General features: G+C 36.3%; 1 protein-coding gene across 2 annotated transcripts in view; it reads left to right on the top strand.

Moving 5' to 3' along the window:
* The first annotated feature begins 1,300 nt into the window (after positions 1 to 1,300).
* Positions 1,301 to 11,250, top strand: part of LOC137650206 (probable G-protein coupled receptor 21) — a 131,413-nt gene continuing 121,463 nt past the window's right edge. For both annotated transcript variants that reach the window (XM_068383394.1, XM_068383393.1), the window contains exon 1: positions 1,301 to 1,910. The gene's annotated coding sequence lies outside the window, so the exon portion shown is untranslated. The remainder of the gene's footprint in view (positions 1,911 to 11,250) is intronic.

Below are 11,250 nucleotides of genomic sequence, written 5' to 3'. Positions count from 1 at the left end.
TAAGGAAACTACAAGAGAAGTAATTAACAGTTAGAATAAAATATTCTAAGAACATTAAAATAAACCTTTCATAAGTAAACTATAATATTAAAACGAAAAACAAGAGGAAGAGAAATAAGATAGAATATTGTACCCGAGTGTACCCTCAAGCAAGAGAGCTCTACCCCAAGACTGAAAGACCACGGTACAGAGGCTATGGCACTATCCAAGACTAGAGAACAATGGTTTGATTTGGGAGTGTCTTACTAGAAGAGCTGCTTACCATAGCTAAAGAGTCTCTTCTGCCCTTACCTAGAGGAAAGTCGCCACTGAACAATTACATTGCAGTAATTAACCCCTTGAGCGAGGAAGAATTGTTTGGTAATCTCAGTGTTGTCAGGTGTATGAGGACATAGAATATGTATAGAATAGGTTAGACTATTCGGTGTATGTGAAGGAAAAAGAAAACGAGCCGTAACCAGAGAGGATCCAATGTAGTACTTCTGGCCAGTCAAAGGACTCAATAACTCTTTTGCGGAAGTATCTCAACGGGAGGCTGGTGACCTGGCTAACCTAATGTATATATATATATATATATATATAAAGTGTGTGTGTGTGTGCGTTTGCAACTGTGTTTACAGGTATTTGAAACAAAATATTTGGTTTGTGTCTGTGTTTTTAATTAAAGCCAGAATAAGGCAACAGCTCGAGACAGAAGATATTGCGGGAAGTGAACCGAAATGGATGATATCCAGCAGAACCAGATCCACGAGAAATCTAAAGGTGAGAGGTGGAAAAGGGAAAATGGAGGCATTTGCCGATAGGTAACGGAAGAAAAAAATCCTGGCAATGAACGCAAACGAACCTTTCACTCCCTTATTTCCATGTTTGCTAAACTGGAAACTGACGGTTAGGGAATATAGAAGAGGTCTTTATGATATTAGTATGATTAGACAGTGTGCAAGTAGATGATATGAATTACGGTTCTCAGGTAGCGCGACAGGAGCGGGAAGAAGTCAAGAGGATTCCCGTATGGAGGTTTGAAGGCGAACCCTCCAAGCCGCCTCCGTCTACGAATGAATCGCAGGTTAATTTCACGATCGTAAAACAGAAAATAAAAAACAGACAGGGAATTCGAGGTAGCCTAGTGTCAAAAGAATTGACGGTAGAAGGCAGTGGTGATAGCGACGGTGCTGCTGATGTGGAGCGGGGAGAGGGGAAGGTGCAAGACTCGACTAACGGACGCACGCACGCACGCACTCGCTGCACACACAGGGGGTTGAGGTGATCGATGAGATGTGTGTTCAGTAGGGCTTGAGCAGTGACCGCGCTTGTTCCTGTTGCTATTGCTGAAGGCTCTCCCAAACCTCTCTCTTGTTCTCTCCCTTCAACTTTGTTTTTCATCCCAATCCCACCAAAATAAGATCTTGTTCGATTAACCTCTAAACGCTACTCTCGGTGACCTCTGTCGACCCTTCCCGTCACGTTTTGAATTTTGGTTCATAAATCCAAGAGAATTTACAATAGGGGAATAGAGAGAAAGAGCGAGAGAGTAAATAGAAAATAATAATAATAATAAAAAAAAACACGGTAAGAAGCGACAATGGGAAGAGCAATGGTGATGAAGCATGAAGGCAACGATGCTGTTGTTGTTGTTGTTGTTAGTGTTGCAGTTTGTGTTGTTTCGTGTCGCTGTTGAAGCTTAGTTGAGCATAACAACTTCCCCTCTGATGAGGGAGAGAAGGTTCGGTCGCGCTTTCGATCGCTCTGCTGCTGCTGCTGTGCTGCTGCTGCTGTGCTGCTGCTGCTGCTAAACCAGGAAACCTTCCTCCTCATCACCACCACCACCATCTCCTACTCCTTGGCATAGCAAGATTCTGCTGTTGCTGCTGCTATTACTGTTATTGCTGCTGTTAGCCCCTTCCTTACAGGTACTTAATCTGCGTTGTAAATGTAAATTGATTGGAATGCACCTACACGCCATATGCACTCAAGCATCAATTATCCAAATAATGTTCATTTTATACGTCAATTTAATAACAGCTTATATATATATATATATATATATATTATCTCAAAGGTTGCGTATATCCCATGTTACATATGAACTAACAGACGCGATTAACCGTGTCAAATAGATTTCTATAGGTCTAGCATGCATTTTGAGATTTATTTTAGTAAATAGGCCAAATGCCTTCGGGCATGCATCTATGCACACATAGATTAGTCATATATATGTCAATTTGATAAGTGTCTGCTTTTGGGTCGAGTGATTTAGCACAAAAGGATTCTATTTATGGAAACGGGGTAGCAACATAGGCCTATTTTGAAAACCGGTATTCTTATGATGCGCGCACTCATCGTCTCTAGGAATTGGTATCCTTCGAGCTCTCTCTCTCTCTCTCTCTCTCTCTCTCTCTCTCTCTCTTTTCAGGTAAATTTCTACTAGCTAATTTTACAAGCAATTGTCGATTGGAGAAAGATTAAAGCATAGGCCTATAGACACCCTGATGCGTGATGATAAGAAATGATGAGTTCTGGGAATAAAGAAGGTAGCGCATTCCAGGTCTTAAAGGTTAAAGAAGCGAATGGGTGATGTGAGTTTCACCTTGTACACCTCAACAGTTATCCATACTGCTCCCCTCAACAATCTCTCTCTCTCTCTCTCTCTCTCTCTCTCTCTCTCTCCTTGACAATTTACCATCCCAGGTGTAATCTTAATATTTTGTCTAGTGTAGACTAATCCCAGTACTCTCTGTCTGTCTCTCTCTCTCTCTCTCTCTCTCTCTCTCTTTCTCTTGTTAACTACGGTTGTCAATCAAATTAGTCTCTCTCTCTCTCTCTCTCTCTCTCTCTCTCTCTCTCTTATTTTATTTTATTGTTAACTTCGGTTGTCAGACATTACTATTAGTCGATTTTTTTTCATTTCATTTCTGATAACTCTCTCTCTCTCTCTCTCTCTCTCTCTCTCTCTCTCTCAAGAAGAAGACGAAGAAGAAGAAGAAGAACAAGGGATTGTGACGTAGACTGAAGACGAGAAGAGCATTCCCTTGACCTTTTTAAGTCTGTCATTTATTTAATAATATTGATCTTATCAAACACTTGAAATCCAAAATATTGATTATTTGTTATGTTGAGATTTAAGGATAAAACGTTGTATAGACCCAGGTTGCTTACATACAAGCATAAGCCCACACCTACACATGCATACACACATTCATGAGTAAACACGAGTGTGTGTTTGTATAAACATTTCCATAGATCGGAGACAAAGGTCAAACTGATTTTCAACTAACCTATAATGGGATCTCTCTCTCTCTCTCTCTCTCTCTCTCTCTCTCTCTCTCTCTTAATTAAATATGTAATCATTTTGGTTTTCTGACAGATTATAATTTGCTTGTATTTTTTAATTCTTAATCTGTGTTAATCTCTCTCTCTCTCTCTCTCTCTCTCTCTCTCTCTCTTGATTAAATATGTAATCATTTTGGTTTTCTGACAGATTATAATTTGCTTGTATTTTTTAATTCTTAATCTCTCTCTCTCTCTCTCTCTCTCTCTCTCTCTCTTAATTAAATATGTAATCATTTTGGTTTTCTGACAGATTATAATTTGCTTGTATTTTTTAATTCTTAATCTCTCTCTCTCTCTCTCTCTCTCTCTCTCTCTCTTTTAATTAAATATGTAATTATTTTGGTTTTCTGACAGATTATAATTTGCTTGTGTTTTTTAATTCGTAATATCTCTCTCTCTCTCTCTCTCTCTCTCTCTCCTTTAAGTAAATGTGTAATTATTTTGGTTGTCTGACAGATTATAATTTGTTTGTATTTTTTTCATTCGTAATCTCTCTCTCTCTCTCTCTCTCTCTCTCTCTCTCTCACACACACACACACACAGCATAGAGGTGCTTTATGATATTTGATTTTTTTTTTTGTAAATCTCCTTCAAAAGAATTTCGTTGGGAATCTCATAGCTTGGAATGATAATCTTGTTGGCCATTCAATTTATTTCTTATGGCCAAATATATCTGCATAAAAAATAAAAATGTTACGTTAAATTTCATTAGACTTATGTCTGAAGAATTCACTTGAACGTGAAGTAGACTGTTTAAATCGTTATTTTTTTTTTTTTTATCTTTTTAGAATTGTTCGATCGCTTCTCTACTACATATTTCAAAATTTTGTCAATTTAATTTCTTGATTTTACTAAAAAAAAATTTTAATTTTGTCAATTTAATTCCTTGATTTTACTAAAAAAAAAATTAAATTTTGTCAATTTAATTTCTTGATTTTACTAAAAGAAATTATAAATTTTGTCAATTTAGTTCCTTGATTTTACTAATTTTTTTTTTTTTTTTTTTTTTTTTTTTTTTTTTTTTTTTTTTTTTTTTTTAGAATATTTGAAAGGATTTCCACTTTCACATACATGCTAGCATAGCCTCATTATGCTCTTTATAAATCTCAAATAGATGAAATAAAATTGGGTTATTTTTTTAATCATTGCACACCATTGCTTTCCTCTTTTCATCAGTTAATATTATTAACTGTGTCCCTCTTGCATATTAAAAAAATAACCCACTGGAATGGAAGAAATGGTGCCCCGGATAAGAGAGGGGAGTCATAAAATAGTTCTCGAAAGGGAGAAGCAATAAATTATTTTCTTCAGAAAGAAGGAAAGGAAGATACGAGATAAGGCTGATAAAAAGACTTAGATAGATTAAAATGATCTTGGATTCGAATGACTAAGGAAAGGAGAGGGTTAGGAGGGTTGGGTGTAGCCATTATTGTTATTATTGTTGTTGTTATTATTATTATTATTATTGTTATTGTTATTTTTATTATTATTATTATTATTATTATTATTATCATTATTATTGTTATTATTATTATTGTTGTTGTTGTTATTACTATCATTATTATTTTTATTATTATTATCATAGATACAACGTTAGTTAATAAACAGTATGTGAAATGAAAACTTACGAATAATGAACAAGTAAATCCCCAGATAAGTCCAATTTTTCCAGCCTTTCTTTTATCTCTGGAAGGTGATTCAATACGACGAGCCACGCCATGGGAAAATGTATTAATTAATGGAAGTGGAGTTGTAATAAAGCAACGTTTTCTGAGTCGTTCTGAAGTGTGTTCTTGAAAACGCTACGGCGCCACGAATTCTTTTAAGAATTTGGCACCGGAATCCGTCGGGCGATGAAGTGAGAAATTGAGATCAAGTCTGCAGTAAGTTTCAGCATTTGAAATTAGATAATGTCTTTTTTATTTCTTGTTTGGCATTGATAGAAGACATTGTGGTCTTTTTTATTTTTTAAAAAAGATCTGTTTGGATTGATACAAGTCCATTTTATGTTGATTATAAGATCATAGTCAGTTTGTTATATAAATCACTTTAATTTGGTTATAATACTAATAATTTAAATTGGTTGATTGTAAGACCGTCTTGAATTGGTTGATTGTAAGACCTCCTTGAATTGGTTGATTGTAAGACCGTCTTGAATTGGTTGATTGTAAGACCACCTGCAATTGGTTGATTGTAAGACCGTCTTGAATTGGTTGATTGTAAGACCACCTTGAATTGGTTGATTGTAAGACCGTCTTGAATTGGTTGATTGTAAGACCACCTGGAATTGGTTGATTGTAAGACCATCTTGAATTGGTTGATTGTATGACCACCTGGAATTGGTTGATTGTAAGACCACCTTGAATTGGTTGATTGTAAGACCGTCTTGAATTGGTTGATTGCAAGACCATCTTGCATGGTTGATTGTAAGACCATCTTGAATTGGTTGATTGCAAGACCATCTTTCAAGGTTGATTGTAAGACCATCTTGAATTGGTTGATTGCAAGACCATCTTGAATTGTTTGATTGTAAGACTGTCTTGAATTGGTTGATTGCAAGACCATCTTGCATGGTTGATTGTAAGACCATCTTGAATTGGTTGATTGCAAGACCATCTTGAATTGTTTGATTGTAAGACCGTCTTGAATTGGTTGATTGTAAGACCGTCTTGAATTGGTTGATTGCAAGACCATCTTGCATGGTTGATTGTAAGACCATCTTGAATTGGTTGATTGCAAGACCATCTTGAATTGTTTGATTGTAAGACCATCTTGAAATGGTTGATTGCAAGACCATCTTGCATGGTTTATTGTAAGACCATCTTGAATTGGTTGATTGCAAGACCATCTTGAATTGTTTGATTGTAAGACCGTCTTGAATTGGTTGATTGCAAGACCATCTTGCATGGTTGATTGTAAGACCATCTTGAATTTGTTGATTGCAAGACCATCTTGCATGGTTGATTATAAGACCATCTTGAATTGGTTGATTGCAAGACCATCTTGCATGGTTGATTGTAAGACCGTCTTGAATTGGTTGATTGCAAGACCATCTTGCATGGTTGATTGTAAGACCGTCTTGAATTGGTTGATTGCAAGACCATCTTGCATGGTTGATTGTAAGACCATCTTGAATTGGTTGATTGCAAGACCATCTTGAATTGTTTGATTGTAAGACCATCTTGAAATGGTTGATTGCAAGACCATCTTGCATGGTTTATTGTAAGACCATCTTGAATTGGTTGATTGCAAGACCATCTTGAATTGTTTGATTGTAAGACCGTCTTGAATTGGTTGATTGCAAGACCATCTTGCATGGTTGATTGTAAGACCATCTTGAATTTGTTGATTGCAAGACCATCTTGCATGGTTGATTATAAGACCATCTTGAATTGGTTGATTGCAAGACCATCTTGCATGGTTGATTGTAAGACCGTCTTGAATTGGTTGATTGCAAGACCATCTTGCATGGTTGATTGTAAGACCATCTTGAATTGGTTGATTGCAAGACCATCTTGAATTGTTTGATTGTAAGACCGTCTTGAATTGGTTGATTGCAAGACCATCTTGCATGGTTGATTATAAGACCATCTTGAATTGGTTGATTGCAAGACCATCTTGAATTGGTTGATTGTAAGACCATCTTGAATTGGTTGATTGCAAGACCATCTTGAATTGGTTGATTGCAAGACCATCTTGAATTGTTTGATTGTAAGACCGTCTTGAATTGGTTGATTGCAAGACCATCTTGCATGGTTGATTGTAAGACCGTCTTGAATTGGTTGATTGCAAGACCATCTTGCATGGTTGATTGTAAGACCATCTTGAATTGGTTGATTGCAAGACCATCTTGAATTGTTTGATTGTAAGACCGTCTTGAATTGGTTGATTGTAAGACCGTCTTGAATTGGTTGATTGCAAGACCATCTTGCATGGTTGATTGTAAGACCATCTTGAATTGGTTGATTGCAAGACCATCTTGAATTGTTTGATTGTAAGACCATCTTGAAATGGTTGATTGCAAGACCATCTTGCATGGTTTATTGTAAGACCATCTTGAATTGGTTGATTGCAAGACCATCTTGAATTGTTTGATTGTAAGACCGTCTTGAATTGGTTGATTGCAAGACCATCTTGCATGGTTGATTGTAAGACCATCTTGAATTTGTTGATTGCAAGACCATCTTGCATGGTTGATTATAAGACCATCTTGAATTGGTTGATTGCAAGACCATCTTGCATGGTTGATTGTAAGACCGTCTTGAATTGGTTGATTGCAAGACCATCTTGAATTGTTTGATTGTAAGACCGTCTTGAATTGGTTGATTGCAAGACCATCTTGCATGGTTGATTATAAGACCATCTTGAATTGGTTGATTGCAAGACCATCTTGCATGGTTGATTGTAAGACCATCTTGCATGGTTGATTGTAAGACCATCATGAATTGGTTGATTGCAAGACCATCTTGAATGTTTGATTGTAAGACCATCTTGCATGGTTGATTGTAAAACCATCTTGAATTGGTTGATTGCAAGACCATCTTGCATGGTTGATTGTAAGACCATCTTGAATTGGTTGATTGCAAGACCATCTTGCATGGTTGATTGTAATACCACCTTGAATTGGTTGATTGCAAGACCATCTTGCATGGTTGATTGTAAGACCATCATGCATGGTTGATTGTAAGACCATCTTGAATTGGTTGATTGCAAGACCATCTTGAATTGTTTGATTGTAAGACCGTCTTGAATTGGTTGATTGCAAGACCATCTTGCATGGTTGATTGTAAGACCATCTTGAATTGGTTGATTGCAAGACCATCTTGAATTGGTTGATTGTAAGACTGTCTTGAATTGGTTGATTGCAAGACCATCTTGCATGGTTGATTGTAAGACCATCTTGAATTGGTTGATTGCAAGACCATCTTGAATTGTTTGATTGTAAGACCGTCTTGAATTGGTTGATTGCAAGACCATCTTGCATGGTTGATTGTAAGACCATCTTGAATTGGTTGATTGCAAGACCATCTTGAATTGGTTGATTGTAAGACCGTCTTGAATTGGTTGATTGCAAGACCATCTTGAATTGGTTGATTGCAAGACCATCTTGAATTGTTTGATTGTAAGACCGTCTTGAATTGGTTGATTGCAAGACCATCTTGCATGGTTGATTGTAAGACATCTTGAATTGGTTGATTGCAAGACCATCTTGCATGGTTGATTGTAAGACCGTCTTGAATTGGTTGATTGCAAGACCATCTTGCATGGTTGATTGTAAGACCATCTTGAATTGGTTGATTGCAAGACCATCTTGCATGGTTGATTGTAAGACCATCTTGCATGGTTGATTGTAAGACCATCATGAATTGGTTGATTGCAAGACCATCTTGAATGTTTGATTGTAAGACCATCTTGCATGGTTGATTGTAAAACCATCTTGAATTGGTTGATTGCAAGACCATCTTGCATGGTTGATTGTAAGACCATCTTGAATTGGTTGATTGCAAGACCATCTTGCATGGTTGATTGTAAGACCACCTTGAATTGGTTGATTGCAAGACCATCTTGCATGGTTGATTGTAAGACCATCATGCATGGTTGATTGTAAGACCATCTTGAATTGGTTGATTGCAAGACCATCTTGAATTGTTTGATTGTAAGACCGTCTTGAATTGGTTGATTGCAAGACCATCTTGCATGGTTGATTGTAAGACCATCTTGAATTGGTTGATTGCAAGACCATCTTGAATTGGTTGATTGTAAGACTGTCTTGAATTGGTTGATTGCAAGACCATCTTGCATGGTTGATTGTAAGACCATCTTGAATTGGTTGATTGCAAGACCATCTTGAATTGTTTGATTGTAAGACCGTCTTGAATTGGTTGATTGCAAGACCATCTTGCATGGTTGATTATAAGACCATCTTGAATTGGTTGATTGCAAGACCATCTTGAATTGGTTGATTGTAAGACCATCTTGAATTGGTTGATTGCAAGACCATCTTGAATTGGTTGATTGCAAGACCATCTTGAATTGTTTGATTGTAAGACCGTCTTGAATTGGTTGATTGCAAGACCATCTTGAATTGGTTGATTGTAAGACCATCTTGAATTGGTTGATTGCAAGACCATCTTGAATTGTTTGATTGTAAGACCGTCTTGAATTGGTTGATTGCAAGACCATCTTGCATGGTTGATTGTAAGACCATCTTGAATTGGTTGATTGCAAGACCATCTTGCATGGTTGATTGTAAGACCATCTTGAATTGGTTGATTATAAGACTACCTTGAATTGGTTGATTGTCAGACCACCTTGAATTGGTTGATTGCAAGACCATCTTGAATTATTTGATTATAAGACCATCTTAAATTGGTTGATTATAAGACCATCTTGAATTGGTTGATTATAAGACCATCTTGAATTGGTTGAAGATAATTCTTTTTTTTTGCCAAGTTACGGTAATTTTCATTTAGATATAAGACCATTTCAACTTAATTGTGAGCACAATTCTAGTTTCAGGGCGATTTTAAGTTGATTATAAGGCCCTTTTGAGTTGGAAAATAAGACATTTTAAGTTGGATATAAGACCATTTTGTGTTGGCAGCAAGATTATGTTCATATTACTGAGCATAATTTCAATTTCACAAATCCATATAGCGTATGTTACCAGGAAATGTAGTATGTCAAGGAATCAGGAGAGTTTGTGCGTAAGAGAAAATGTAAAGATTTACATATGTCGAGTTATGTAAGACCTACATAAAATAAGTAAAACTGTCGAATAAACAGGAAATGAAAGGTAAAAATACACATGTCGAACACTGCTGAATCTAAAAGAGATAGGTTAAATTACAAAAGAGCAAAGAGATGAGATTGTCGAATATTGTTAAATCTAGATAACGAGATTGTCGAAACGAACGAAGAAAATTAATTATGTCGACAATTTAAACTGAAAGAGTAAAGAGATGAGTGTTGAATATTGTTAAATCTAGATAAAGAAATTGTCGAAACGAACGAAGAAAATTAATTATGTCGACAATTTAAACTGAAAGAGTAAAGAGATGAGTGTCGAATATTGTTAAATCTAGATAAAGAAATTGTCGAAACGAACGAAGAAAATTAATTATGTCGACAATTTAAACTGAAAGAGTAAAGAGATGAGTGTCGAATATTGTTAAATCTAGATATAGAAATTATCGAAGGGAACGAAGAAAATAGTTATGTCGACAATTTAAACTATGAAAGAGAAAAGAGATGAGTGTCGAATATTGATAAATCTAGAAAGATTGTCTAAAGAAACGAAGAAAATAGTGTGTCAAACAAGTTAAAATTTAAATGTAAGACAAATCATCGATAAAGTAACAGCGGGAAAAGCAAACATCCACTGCCAGGTCTAAATGCAATACGAGGAATTGTCTGAAAGCAAAGAAACGAGGGAAAATTCACTCAGCGCCGAGCAGTGCGCCAGAAGGAACCGGAGAGAGAGAGAGAGAGAGAGAGAGAGAGAGAGAGAGAGAGAGAGAGAGAGAGGATAATATCTTGGAAGCATTTTTAATAGAGCCGCCTAAGAATAAACTCGGCGAGAATCACACTCGAAAGCAAGTGGGAGGGCTGGGAGGTAAAGATTATTTGACATATGAGCAGACGAGCCTAAAAAAAAAAAAAAAACGCAGGGAAGAAGAAGTTCGTTGTTGATGTTGAGAATATGACCACGGGAGCATGGTATCGAGAATATGTCTCGGGTAATGGTGTTGAATGGCATTGCATTGTGGGTATAAGAAAAAGGGAGATAAGAATTTTGGTTCGACCCGATATTTTATGAGAAAATTGATAAAAAAGGGAAATAATAATGATGACACTGTGTGTAAAATACTCTACCTTTTGGCTAAGATCTAAGTGTAGTATCTGTTCTTAGAGAGAGAG

The sequence above is a fragment of the Palaemon carinicauda genome, chromosome 11 (genome assembly GCF_036898095.1).
Source record: "Palaemon carinicauda isolate YSFRI2023 chromosome 11, ASM3689809v2, whole genome shotgun sequence".
In the NCBI taxonomy this organism is placed as follows: Eukaryota; Metazoa; Arthropoda; class Malacostraca; order Decapoda; family Palaemonidae; genus Palaemon; species Palaemon carinicauda.
This window is presented reverse-complemented; position numbering and strand designations above follow the sequence as displayed.